General features: G+C 36.9%; 1 protein-coding gene across 4 annotated transcripts in view; it reads left to right on the top strand.

Annotated features, from left to right (window-relative positions):
• Nckx30C overlaps positions 1–14,150 on the top strand; it is a 218,522-nt gene that overhangs the window by 189,666 nt on the left and 14,706 nt on the right. The window lies entirely within an intron of this gene.

The following is a 14,150-nucleotide window of genomic DNA, read 5'->3' as shown; positions in this document are numbered from 1 at the left end:
CAAAATGTGCCGTGCAACAGCTCTTTCTTCATGATTTTTCATCAAAAAGGTTTCTGTAGAAGTGGATTATTGACCATATTGGCCAGTTTTGAAACCATCGAGATGCCCCCGGAGAACCTATAGCAGAGGTCAATTATATTTTTACACCAATACATGCCGTATGACAGCTCTTTTTTCATTACGTTTTGTCAACATGTAAGATGTGACGATATGAAAAGATATGCAAAGATATGAAAAGTTTCGTATACACCGATGAAAATTCAATAATAACATTGAGAAAGATTTTTTCGGAAGCAAGGATTAGCCTTGGACTCGTCTGGGAATTGAATCGTACGGTTTATGAATTGTTTCAATAGGTATTTAATACCAATCGTCAATCAAAAGTTTTTCCAACTTTTTTACAGACGTCGATGGTGGGAACACACTCCTCACTCAAATGGGAAAGCAACGAAAAACAACGCATTTTACTCCAGGGGTGCATTTTAGTTCATCCTTACATAATATTCAAATTTTGCTTTTGTCTGTGTTCATGTGACTATACTCACACGCTGCGAGTATGTAGTGAGATCAGATTGAAAAAGAGAAAAAGACAAAGATGCATATTCATTCTTTGCGATTCGCTATGAAAAATGTAAACAATTAACATTGCGACCAAGATAATCATAGCATAGCCTTGATGTTGACTTGCATCTGTATTAGTATTTCGAAAATCAGCTGATAACCTGTTTTCCAGTTGTTGTGATCCATTCAATGCTATAGAAAGCCTACTGATGCAAAACCATGAAGAAAGAGGTGTCGCAAGGCATGTTTTGGTGTAAAAATGAAATTGTACCCTACTGCAGGTTCCCCGGGGGTACTTCGGTGGTTACGGAAGTGGCCAATGTGGTCAATAATCCATTTAAAGTCTTTAGGAATCCTACTGATGAAAAACCATGAAGAAAGAGGTGTCACACGGCATGATTATTGAAAAAAATGAATTTGTTCCCTGCTACAGGTTCCTCCGGGGCACTCCGGTGGTTCCAAAAGTGGCCAATGTAGTCAATGATCCATTTAAAGTGTATAGAAAGCCTATTGGTAAAAAAGCATGAAGAAAGAGGTGTCGCACGGCATGTTTTGGTGTAAAAATGAATTTATTCCCTACTACAGGTTCCTCCGGGGGCACTCCGGTGGATCCGGAAGTGGCCAATGTGATCAATGATCCATTCAAAGTCTATAGAAAGCCTACTGATGAAAAACCATGAAGAAAGAGGTGTCGCATGGCATGTTTTGGTGTAAAAATGAAATTGTACCCTACTTCAGGTTCCCCGGGGGTACTTCGGTGGTTCCGGAAGTGGCCAATGTGGTCAATAGTCCAATTAAAGTCTTTAGAAATCCTACTGATGAAAAACCATGAAGAAAGAGGTGTCACACGGCATGATTTTTGTAAAAATGAATTTGTCCCATACTACAGGTTCCCCCGAGGGCACTCCGGTGGTTCCAGAAGTGGCCAATGTGGTCAATGCTCCATTTAAAGTCTATAGAAAGCCTATTGGTAAAAAACCATGAAGAAAGAGGTGTCACATGGCATGTTTTGAGTTAATGAAAGAACTGACCGCACTCAGAACCCTCCCTCAGGACCGATTCCAGGGAAATGGCCATATCTCGGTTGATTCTGAGTCGATTTTAGCTCTTGGTACGTCATTTGCTTTGAAAATGGTTCTATTTTTGGCGTATGAACAAAAAACACAGATTAGTAACGGACACTCTGAGAAAAACTCATCACAAATTTAGCAATTTAGACATGCCCTCAGAAAACCCGGAATATCTCCGGTATCCGGTAACCATGGTCACTTCCATTGCCTCACCATAAAACTTGATTAGTTTTTCAGTCGAATGTTTTTTGAAGATTAAAAATCGAACAATATTCAACGAAGTTTGAACAGTCCAAAGTTGGACAAAATTTTGCTAGTACCTTATATTTCTCACAACCCCTGTAAGTTCAACTATCACATTGACAATGTCATCAAGAAAATGGCCAAGAAGTATGAAATTCTATGTCGACTGAAAAACGATTTAACTATTGCCAGTAAAATACAGCTATACAAATCAATCATCTCTCCTCATCTAGACTTTTGCACTTCCATTTTATTTCTAACCGATGCAACAAAAATATCGAGATTACAGCACTTGCAGAGTAAAATAATGCGTTTGATTTTGAGATGTAATAGATTCACTTCCTCAACTTTGATGCTAGACGCCTTACAATGGTTGTCGGTGAAGTAAAAAATTGTATATTTGACTATGGTGTTCATTTTTAAAGTAGTTAACGGTTTGCTGCCTCGATATTTGTGTGATCGAATTGAAAGAGGAAGTGACTTTCATAGATATAATACTAGAAACGTGGTAGAAATAAGAACACCACATTTCTTGACTTGTGCTTCACAAACTTTATTACATTATAAAGGAATAAATGTTTTCAATTCGATGCCTAGACATATCAAACGTTCAGCAACACTTACAGAATTTAAAAGACACTGCATTTCACACGTTAAAACTGTATTTTGAACAGTTATCCAGTGATTTTTTTTTATGAAATGACAAATTGTAGGTGTATCTTGACGAAGTTATCTCTAACGGATTATTTTATTTAATATGGATAGCTGTCATAATGACTTTTTAATAATTATTGTAGCACTGCAAACAATATTTTTGTTCGCCTCGATGGTGATGATGGATTTTTAATATTTGATTTATCTACTAATAATAATAAAAAAGTAGTCTACAAAGATTTGAGCCTCACGCGCTTATTACGGATATAGAGGACTGAACTTAACATTTGATAAAAAAAATGCAATTTTGAAGCTTATTTAGAAGATACCTTGAGTAAGTAGTAAATTTTCTGGCAAATGTTGGGGGTTCGTGAGCATTCCTGACATTGCTGAAAATTATGATAGCATCAGATTGCGGGTTTGCTAGTGTAATATGATGCTTTGTTAATTGTTCATTAACTCTTGATTGCTTGTAATACTTATGAATATTTTACACTGTGAAGCAACTGTAAACTCTAGAGGAAATTTATATCTGTAACTGAAACCAGTTCGATTTTGTTTGTTACCTGCACACTTGATATCACATCAAAGTGGATGCACTACAATCATGTCGAAAATTTTATGTAATTTTTATGACCACATAAATAAACAAATGCAGTAAAAGCAGCGTAATGTCAGTTCATGCATTGTATTAATGATAATTTTGTCCTTTTTAGAAAGTAATATTACACCATATTTTCGACATGATTGTAGTGCATCCACTTTGACGTGATATCAAAATTATTTTTTTGCTGTGTGGTTAAAATGTCATATTTAATTATCTTAAAAATAAGTCGTCCAGCTCAAACCTCTGTAGGGGTAAGAGGTGAAACCATCATCATCATCTAAAAATGAGGGACTTCAGATGTATTTTTTGCACAGAATATGTAAAAAGGACTTCGAATATAAAATAAATGCATATATACAGGAATCAGACATGGTTTGCACTGCACTGTCCTCTGTGAATAATTAACGGAAAACATATTGTGCCTAGTTTCCTAGAGATGTCACCGCAAACAAAAGCATTGACATCTGATGGGACATGAATGCAGAAGCTTGTTGGCTTGGCATGGTGAGAGATCTAGCTCGTAAGAGAGAATTTTCTCTCTCTGATTTGTTTTAACTCTCTTTAGACTGGTAGTAATGTGGTTAAAAATGTATGTAAAAAAGTCTTTTCAATTTAATTGTAGCTTGTTTAACAATCATTTCCAGGAAAAAGTTGAACTACAATGTCCATGAATGATGCTTTAGGTTGTCGTCAACTTTTGTTGACCTGCATGTGCATCAAAAGCGTACTATTTCCACTTTTCCAAATTTCTATATGGAGATTTTTTTAACTTACTACCAATTCAATAGCGCCATCTATGTGAAAAATAGCCTTGACTTAATGGTTTATTAACGAAAAACATATTATGCATAGTTTCCAATAGATGTCACCACAAACAACAGCAGTGACATCTGATGGAAAATCTATGCAGAACATTGACTAAATGGTTAATTAATACGAAATACACAGCAAAAAATAATTTTAACATCACATCAAAGTGGATGCACTTCAATAGTGTCGAAAATATGGTGTAAAATTACTTCCCAAAAAGGAAAAAAAATATCATTAATACAGTGCATTACGCTGCTTTTACTGCATTTGTTTATTTTTGAGACCGTAAGAATTTCGACATGATTGAAGCGCATTCTCTTGGATGTAATATTAACATTTATTTTTTGCTCGAATTCGTTAACCTGCTGCAGGATGATACGGTGCGTGATAATATGATCCACACCAATTCTTCCGGCATGGAATCCTGCCTGTTGTCATCGGATTTGCGATTCAATATAACTTTGTGAAAAATACAGTAACATGATGCCTCGTCAATTTTCGCACACAGTGATATCCCCCTTTTTAGGGACCTTCACTAAAATGCCCTGCATCGAGTCGGCTGGAAAAGTCGTGGTGTTTCAAATATAACAAAATAATTGATGCACCATTTGTGTGGAAGGCTTTGAGCTTCTATGCTGTTCTGCTAGCTGCTTTTATTTCCTGCAATGATGGAGCCTCGCAGCTAACGCGAGTAATGCACCGTGCCCTGGGCGTATCATGTCAAGATGTTGATGACTGGTTGGTCGTTGAAACTCCAAAAAGTTGAGTGCTCAAACCAACGTTTCACTTGATTGGAGGATTCGAAATGATAAGTTTTTAATTTTCTTAGGCTTAAAAAATCGGGGGTACTATTTTTAGCAAACTATGGTAATGTTTAATATTTTTTTGTATGATTGTGTATTGGCGTTACAGATTTCCGTTGGATCAAAACAACAATATGCATTCATTACCCAACGTTTCAACCCATGAGATCATGAAGGCACGTAGTTGTTTTGATTATTATTTTCTCTCTGGCCACCTAGTAAGTCGATTCCGAAATAAACAGATGACCTATGACGATTTCACTGCTAAGAAATAGAAAACTATCGACCGACAGTAAAAAAGTACATATTAGCTTTGGTAAACAAACTTGTAAAGTCCTTTTCGCGTGAACCGAAGCCCGCCTAGGTGTTGGTTTTTGAGGCGAGTTTCGATTCGTTGGTGGTCGAGAAATGATCATTTTTTATGATAATTTTACCCCTTTTACTCCGAAATATTTCGATATTTTAGGTCCATTATTAGGGACAGTATAAATTAGCGATTTTGCGCAAATTCCGCGAAATTTAACATTGGTCGCGAAATTTCCTAAATTTCGCGAAATTAATTGAAAAAGTCGAATTCTTGGTGAATAATTTTCTTAAATGATGAAAATGTTATAATTATTGTGATTTTTGTAAGTTCACATTTCTCGAAACTGGATTTTTGCCGAAAATTTCTAATGTCCTTATACATTATTTAACTATATTTGCAATACTAAATAGATGAGCAATAGTGTGAAATAATCATGATTCTATTTTCTTGCACCGCATCTGACACGATAAGACTGCTAATGAACTCAATCAAAGGAGCAACCGTTCCTTTCCAATCTTGTAATAGCAATCTCTTTGGCTCCACTTCGTAATTTCCTGGAAAGTAGCTTCTTCCACCAGTTCGAGTGATTTAGCGCAGTTTCACGCAAACTACGTCAGTTTGATTGCATGAATGTCATTTCCATTGAACCGCAGGAGCATGATGGAACGAAGTCCAATCACTTCGTCTTTGGAGAGTTTCACAGTAGCACACGTTCTACAGTGTCGTGGCTGGTGACTGGCAACAAATGTCCTTTTTGTGGGCTTGTATTGACCAGAAAGCCAAACCCACAATAACAATTTTCACCGTCAACTGCATCGACTCATCTAGCAGAAACCGCACCACTCCACTATGAGAAGGTCGTCCCATAAAAACAAGTGGTCAGAAATATATTTTAAGTATCACTGAATGCTTGCTACTCTTTATATATATTTGGACGTATTATATTTTTTATAAAGAATAATGGAATAGATTTTTTTATTTTAAAAGCACCTACTTTACAAGTTAATATTAAGTGGTCTCACGATAGCGTAAACAACCGGAAATTATAACACATCTCAACGGTATATTTTTATTATCAATAATTTATTTAGTCATCCTTAATCCTAAATGCTTGCACGAACCAAAGCGTATTTTAATTTAAGCTGTACCATCAAAAAGCGGAGGCATAAAATCGTATATTGTAACTTTTACTCAGAAGGCGTTTATGATACGTAAAACAGAAGATCAAAAAATGTGCTCATTTTCAACGGTTTTGTTTTTATTTTTCGAACCTGTGATTACACATATTTTCTATTAATTGTGAGGATTTCTTAGCTATATATTATCTGCTTCCATTTTGCATACAAATATTTTATATTGAGGATGGTAAATTTTTCGATAACTGGACACATTTCTCCCCACAGGCCCATAGTGCGCATTGAGCCTGAACCAACTGCCTCCTATCCTTGTCGGCGGGCTGTTGGCATTTCAATCTGTAGCATGCATACGACCACCATCTGGGAGAACGGAATAAGGTAGCGAATAGAGTGCTCTGATGAAATAGAAGTCTGTCGATCATGAGAAACTAACGTTATTGTCGCTGCTCGAATAGGAAGATTTTCCAATAAATTCAAGACAATGCATGCTTGTCAAGTCAATATTAGTTAGTCATTCTTTGCGGTTTGTTAGTTCAGTTAGTTGGCAGTAGTAACTAGAGCAATGTTCAGTTTTAACATGCCTTCGGTATGAGAATTCATGTGTTTCTCACAGATCAATAGAACAATTTGACTCACAATTCAACAATTCAAAAGGACGTTTGTACATTTTCACATACATTTATCAAAAAAATCTTAGCTAGAAAACTAATGATAAATGTCTCTGAATGAACAAAATTATTGCGATAAATTCGATGAGTACTCAATGAAGAAAAATACAAATGCCAAAGGGAATAGGTAAAACCTTCAGTTTACACATGGTTTACAGTCCGATTTACCTCCTTGGACCAGGTCCTTCCATCCCATCCTTACGGCTCGATAAATGTCTATTTCAGTCAAGTGCCACCCAATGATGATACTTCTTCTGGTGACGTTTTCTCCCTCTACCCGGTTTACTTTAAGCAAGCGGGCAATAGATAAAGACAAACAACTTTTGTGCCAAGAAAATGTCCAAATTGTTTTTCCTCAGAAGTGTCAGCCCCAACACACCCGCTACCCCAGTTTCGCAGTCATCTTGTGTGCCTCCTCAGATACGGGCCTTATCTACATGTTTTCACCAAATTTGCTAATGTAACAACGATGGAGCCTGTGGAGAGAAGCACTCGAAAGGATGCTTACACTGTTACTAGTGGCAGAAAAAGAGCGATGACTGTCGAACTGGGGAACAGCAACCTATCCCAGATATGTAAATTTGATTTGTTTTTGTTTTTCCCACGTTTGGAGGATTTGTTGTCCGTCAGGCGTCGCTACATCATCGGTGAGTTAATCGGAATTATTTGCATTGTGTCAATCGAAAAAATGCTTAAAGAAATTTGAAAGTTCTAAGAGCAACGAATAGCTCAACCATGTTTCAAATGTTGGGTTGAAAAGGTTTAAGAAGCGATTCTTACAGCTTAACCAGTTTTTCATCATTTATCGCATTAAAGCCGCAACATTAAGGAATTGTATTGCACCAGTGATTTATTGAGGTTATAGTCTGAAGGCATCCTACGATACGAAGAGTTTTGAATTCAAAATCAGATTTCCCAAAAAATTTAAATAATGCATTTCTTCAAATGTAGGCATTATTAAAAAAAATATTAAGTTTTTTTTTATTTCTAACAACTGCATCAATTGCGCTAATTTCCTTATTTTGAGTGAAGAACTACCTTGTGTCACAATAAATATGTTTCAAAATTATGGTCCGGTCGGATATTTTGTTCCGCAGAAATGACCAAAAACTGTGATGTTTCACTTTTTCTAAATACGAGAAAGGTCGCTAGGTGAAATAATTGTGGTTTTTCTTAAGCATTTAAGAATCATGCATTTAAGAACAACTTCCCATGAGGACTTTTGATCTGTGTAGTTTGTTAATGGCTCTCCAGCTGGCAAAACATTTTTCATTCGTGGTTGTGGTACACCCCAAATCCACTGACTTGGGATTATCAAAACCATACGCAGTAAATTTGCTCCAGCCCTCGGAAGCGAGGAAGTTATTCATATGAGCCTTTCGAACCCATTCATGTTAAGCAGCGGCAATAAGAGGCAATAACGAGAAAAAAGACCTCTCCATACATGTGTAATTGATGGAAATGAACCAAAAGCTGGCCCAGCAATCCTTCAACCAATGCCAATCCGCCCAGCCGGCTTCAACGATTTCGACGACGCCGTCAACGTGATGAAGGACACGAATCGCTGGAGAAATGGCACTCATATGCCAACAAACCATGAAATAAACCCATTAACCCAGTTTATGCATTTCCATTTCAAACTGGATCGAATTTGCCCGGCTGCCTAAGCTTTTACATCGGCTTCCACAATGACTGTGCTTTACATTCGTATATCACCCACCACCCATCCATATACGCTGTGCTGTGTGATGGTGGAGTGATTTGGTCAAATGAACGGCGCACAGTGGAGCTTTCAGTATCAAACCTGATCAAAATTATTTTGGTGGATTTTTCCATCAGAAATGACTCAAGAACCTACAACAAATAATTTAGGATGATTCTTAAAGTGTATTTGAAAAGAAGAATCCTAGCCATTGTGATATAAATACTCTTCTCATGATTTGTTAAGGATTTTGTAAACAATTGCATTTACAATACAAATGTTGCAACAATCCTATTTATTTGCATTCCAAGTATACAGAATGGCTCAACTAACCTTGTTCAACAATCTTCACATGAGATTAGTTTGAAAATCACGCGACAGCACCTTGAACGTTTGTCGTCAAATCACGATATGCGAGCGTTACGTCAACACAAAAAAAAGCTCAAACACAGTTGATCATCTCCTCTTGCAATGAGAATAAACACAATAACTTTTGAATGCCAGTAGGCTGTCAAATTATGGAATAAACACTGCATTCTAAAAAAAAAAACTGTGCAAAACAAAATAAGCTCGATTTGTATTTTGGACTTATGATCAGGTTTTTATTTTAATTTACTCCACTGTGCGGCGAACCGGAAAACTTGGGTAAGTTTTCCGAAACGAAACAAAGGTATAAAATAATTAAAGCTGTATTTGTAGTACATTTATTGGAAGGTAATTCGACTACGAAAGATTAAGATTTTGTTTTTGGCTCTGCAGGTTTTAAATGTGAAACCACCCATATGCATACTTACTTCAATCGCCTTGGAATAAGAACGTCCGACACCTTCTCCTCCTCCTCCTCAAATCCATTTGAAAATCTCTAGCACAGGGAACGGAACAGAACGAAAGGCCATATGCAAACAAAAGGTCTGTTTCAAGGGCACAGCTCTTGAAAGCTTCTCTGCCAAGTTCTTCATTTTCCATCTTCGGTCGCGTATTCGCTCTTCACCAAGCACCTCCCGTTGGATCGTGAAGTATCGCCGGGGGAGCGGTGATGTCGATTTTAATAGCACTCTGTAAAGTTTTATGAATGCTTCATAATGGGTTTGTCGTAAAGGAATTTCGCTATAGCAGAATGATTACTGTTGTGTATATGTGTTGAGGAGGACAACCCCTTCTCGCATTACACGTTTATGCGGTTAAATGATAAGCTGGGAGAAATTCCTAATGAATTACTGCAAGAGTTTATCAATGTTATATCATAGAGGTAACTCTAAGACTAGAAAATTCCAATGAAACGTGCTCAACTTGTTGGCTCAGCTCTGGTACCGTTCCGATTCAAATTTCGGACGATTCAAATTTCGGACATTTTCATTTTTAATTAAATATTACATCCAGTTAGAAACAAAGTAATAATGTTAGATGATCGTGGAGGGCACTAGTCAAAAAAATTTAAAATTTACAAGACATGTGGATCATATTCGACCGAGATAATCAACTTTTAAAAGTGTCCGAAATTCAAGTTTAAGTGTCCGAAATTTGAATCGGCACGGTACTCTCTTCGGTCCCAAGCTAATCGATGAACCCCTAGAAACATAGACAAATCCACGAACCCTTCATTTTATCCGTCAGACTTTCATAGCAAATCAAAACAAACTTAGTGTAGTACTAGAATTTTTACTAGAATGGGGCACGATTCATCCCTCGAATCATATGAAAATCCTAAGAGGAAGAGGTGACAATTGGCTTCTTCCTCTTTTATTTCTATCTCTATCCCTATATCTATCTTACGCATATGAAATCGGCCAATCACGTTTGACAGAAAAGTGGTTCATTTTCGCCCCCGTATTGCCACCTCTTCTCTTAGGGAAAATCCACTAACCCCTCATTTTATGTCAAACTTTCATAGTGAATCAAAACAAACATTGAGTAGTACTAGAATTTCAACTAGAATGGGGTACGTTAATCGATTTCCGCAACATTACATGTTCCGCAACATTACTTTGTGCAACGACATAATCAAGTCATTTTGAATACGGTTACTTGTGTACTGGCAATTTTTGGCACCTTTCTAGCACAGGATCGTAGTTAGGCCACCTTTGCAAAGTATGCGCACAATATCGATGAAACGTTCCATTATATAGCGATTTTGTAGCCGCTTTGTCTCACCAGCAGCAATCATAGCTGTTTTTTGGTGGTCCAGTTCTTCGTCGATACCCTTCCTGGTTTTGAAATTCTTCCATGCTCCATACTACCAACATGGGTGGGTATCACTGCGATTGTGTTTGCCCAGCAACTCGGTCGCTCACTTCCAATTTCTGAACCCTGTAGGAATCGTTGTAATAATGTATTGCGTCATGCTCTTCTTTACAGGTTGAAAATATAAACCAAAGAAAATATATTCTTCAAGGTACTGGTAGCATCTTTTATTCAGTTACCTTTCTGAAATTTTGTGCAGTACGTTTTTGCATATTTGGAAGGCATCGTTACAGTTTATGTTTCACTATTTCAAGGTTTTGTAAGCCCTTATATCCTGTTGTAGTTACACTTTACTATAACCGTTGCGATTTTCAGCGAAAATTGTAGTCCTATTTTTTTCAAATTTTGACCTAAATGCCAAGGCTAATAGGATCATTAAAAAGGTTTAAAATATGAAACGATTGGTACAGCGCACAAAACTATTTTGACAAGCGAGTACAGTGCGAAGGATTCAGCATGTCAACCCTGTTCCAAAGTACCGCCAGTCGAAATGATGCCGAACATTCAACATGTTTTAAAGATGATATAAAGGACAATCCCGAATTTATTGCAACGCACATAAACAGCTATAACTTTTTTAACCACGAGAACAAATGACTTGAAATTTTCAGAGAAGATTTTTAGACAAATTCTTAGTAAGACAACAATAGACCAAGGTTCAATGGCACCCACTTTTTAATTAGGGAATCCAAAAGCTGTCTTCAAACTATGTACTGTTGCGAAAAAGTCCATCCTCAGAATTCCTTGAGGTTCTTTTCGAAATTTTTAGAACTCTATGAGCTCTTTTTAAATTCTTCTCCGAAGTCCTCTGGAATTATTTTTAGAACTCTTCTTGACTATTGATCAGAACACCTTGGAACTAAAATTCCCTTAGGGTTTTAGAAGAATCTCCTAAGTATTATCCAGAAATTATTCCCGGAAGGAGCTAGAAATGATCGGTACTGTCTTGAAATTTTCCTCAATATCCCTTTGGAATTTCACTCAAAATTTAATTTTATCGGTATTCTTTTCGGAATTATCTTGAAACTATCTGCAGGATGCACTAAAAATTATCCGCAGAGTTTTCTTTGAATACTCCCCAGAAATATTTTGGAAGTGTCCTAAGAATTTAATATCCTTGACGTTCTTCTCGGTATATTTTAGAACTTTTTTTCTCAGAACACCTTGGAACTGAAATTCCTTAAAAGTTTCAGAAGAATTTCCTCTGTATTCTGCAGAAATTCTTCCCAGAATGAGCTTGAAATTATCCTCGGAATTCCCTTGAAACTTTCCTCAATATCCCTTTGGAATTTCATGAAAAAATTGAATTCTCTCGGTATTCTTTTGAAATTATTTTGGAACTATCTGCAGGATTCACTAGAAATTATTCGCAGAATTTTCATGGAATCATCCCCAGAAATCTTTTCTTTTGGAACTGCCCTCAGAATTCAATACCCTTGAGGTTCTTCTCGGAAGTCAAGTTTAAGTTGTCCGTCCATTCACCAGAACAGTGCAATTTTTACATTAGGAATTTTCAAATCAGATTGTTGCAAATCTTACACCAGAAACTTTCAATACATACTTGCCCCCAGGTTATTTTACATCAGAAAATTTCAATTGTCTAGAACGATGCAATTTTTTTACCGTTAATTCAAATAAATAAAATCAATAAAAATTGCTTCTCCAATCTTCTGATTGGTGCAGATTTCCTTTTTCCATTTTCCACCAGGCTTTTTCTATATAGCTGGTTTCTCCTATCATCAGAATGTTGCATTTTTTCCACCAAATGAAGCTTGCCTCTATTTTCAGATTTGTCATCATAAATTTTCAGTTAAGCAGCTTCCCTCCAATCATCAGAATGGTGCAAATTTTCTACCAGAAACTATTCTTAAAATTTGTTTCACTATTGCAAACAAATGAATGCAGGATGCAAATTTAAGGGCAAAAATTTTCCGAAAAGCTTGCCCATCCGTTTACCAGAGCGGTGCAGATTTTCCACCAGAAATTTTCAATATAGCTTAATTTTAAATAAATCTTGTGCCTTCATTTACCAGAACGGTGCAAGTTTTCCACCAGAAATTTTCTGTTTATTTCATTAATAGAGCGATGCATTCACCATTCACCAGAACGGTGCACCAAAAATTGTCAGTGAAGTTTGTTTCACCATGCACCTTTGTGGTGCAATTTCCAGGCTTTGCCTCTTCATGGACCATAAATTTTCAATGAAGCTTGCATTCATCAGAACGATGCAAATTATGCACTAGAAAAATGAATAACCCTTGCTTCTACATTCACCACAGTGTTGCGAGCTTTCCACCAGAAATTTTTAGCTAAATGTGCACCTCCAAATTTTTTGCGTTATTAAATTTTTCCTCCAGACTTATTCATTTAGATTAGTCCCTCCATGCACACCCTTGATGATATTTTTACACAAAGAAATATTTAATAAAAAGCTTTTTCTTCGATTTACCACCAAGGAGGTGAATTTTTTCAACCTTAAATTTACCCTCTTCTTTTAATCCTCCATGCTCCAAAAAAATACACCAGATTTTTTTGTATGCACCACTGCGGTGCAATTTTCTGACCAACACATTTTATTGAAGTTTGACCCTTCATACACCTTTTTGGTGAAATTTTCAGGCACCATCTCGAAGGAATTGACGTAATAAAAGGTTTTCTGTGCCCTTATATTATGAAATGAAGTTATTTTACCTTCAAATCAAGTTATCAAGAAATAAAGTTATTTTATGTCATAATTTTATAAATGTGGAAATAAATACCTTATTTATAAAAGGGGGCGCAATTGTCCCCACCTTGCCCCACCCTATGCACACCAGTGCCCCCCAAAAAAGTTGCCTAAACTAAAGAGCCTGAATTTATAAAGAAACGATATCTTATCCATTTGACAGGTCTTCTGCTCGATTGGAATGACTTTTCCTATGACTTTGACGGACAACCGATTGTTCCAATTTTGACATGTCGCCTCTTTATAAATTTAGGCTCTTTAGCCTAAACCTGGCTTGGGTCAACATTGACTACAAGAGTGTTCACTCGGCTGTCGACAAAAGCAGGCCACTCTCGATGTCTGCAACGCGATCGTCTGTTTTCTCGGCAGCAACCATTTTGTGGTCCTCCTCATTGTTCTTCATCAGCAGTTCTTTCGGTCGACGTGTCGTCGACTTTGGAAAGCAACCGTTTCGTGATGAGTGTGTGAGTGCTGACCACGTTTTGCGTCCATTGCTGCAATGGAAGCGCTCTGCCCCCCGATGGCGTAGCTGCCAAAACCACTGGAAGCGGCTCCAGTTGTGATGGAGAAGGCTCTTAGGATAGCGGAAGATAAAGTGTTTATTGTGTTGTACCTTTTGACTA

The sequence above is a fragment of the Ochlerotatus camptorhynchus genome, unplaced genomic scaffold (assembly GCF_037179485.1).
Source record: "Ochlerotatus camptorhynchus isolate MF236.1 unplaced genomic scaffold, CSIRO-AGI_Acam_v1.1 ptg000284l, whole genome shotgun sequence".
NCBI classification, from domain to species: Eukaryota; Metazoa; Arthropoda; class Insecta; order Diptera; family Culicidae; genus Ochlerotatus; species Ochlerotatus camptorhynchus.
The sequence above is the reverse complement of the archived record's forward strand: the minus strand, read 5'-3'. Positions and strand labels throughout refer to the sequence as shown.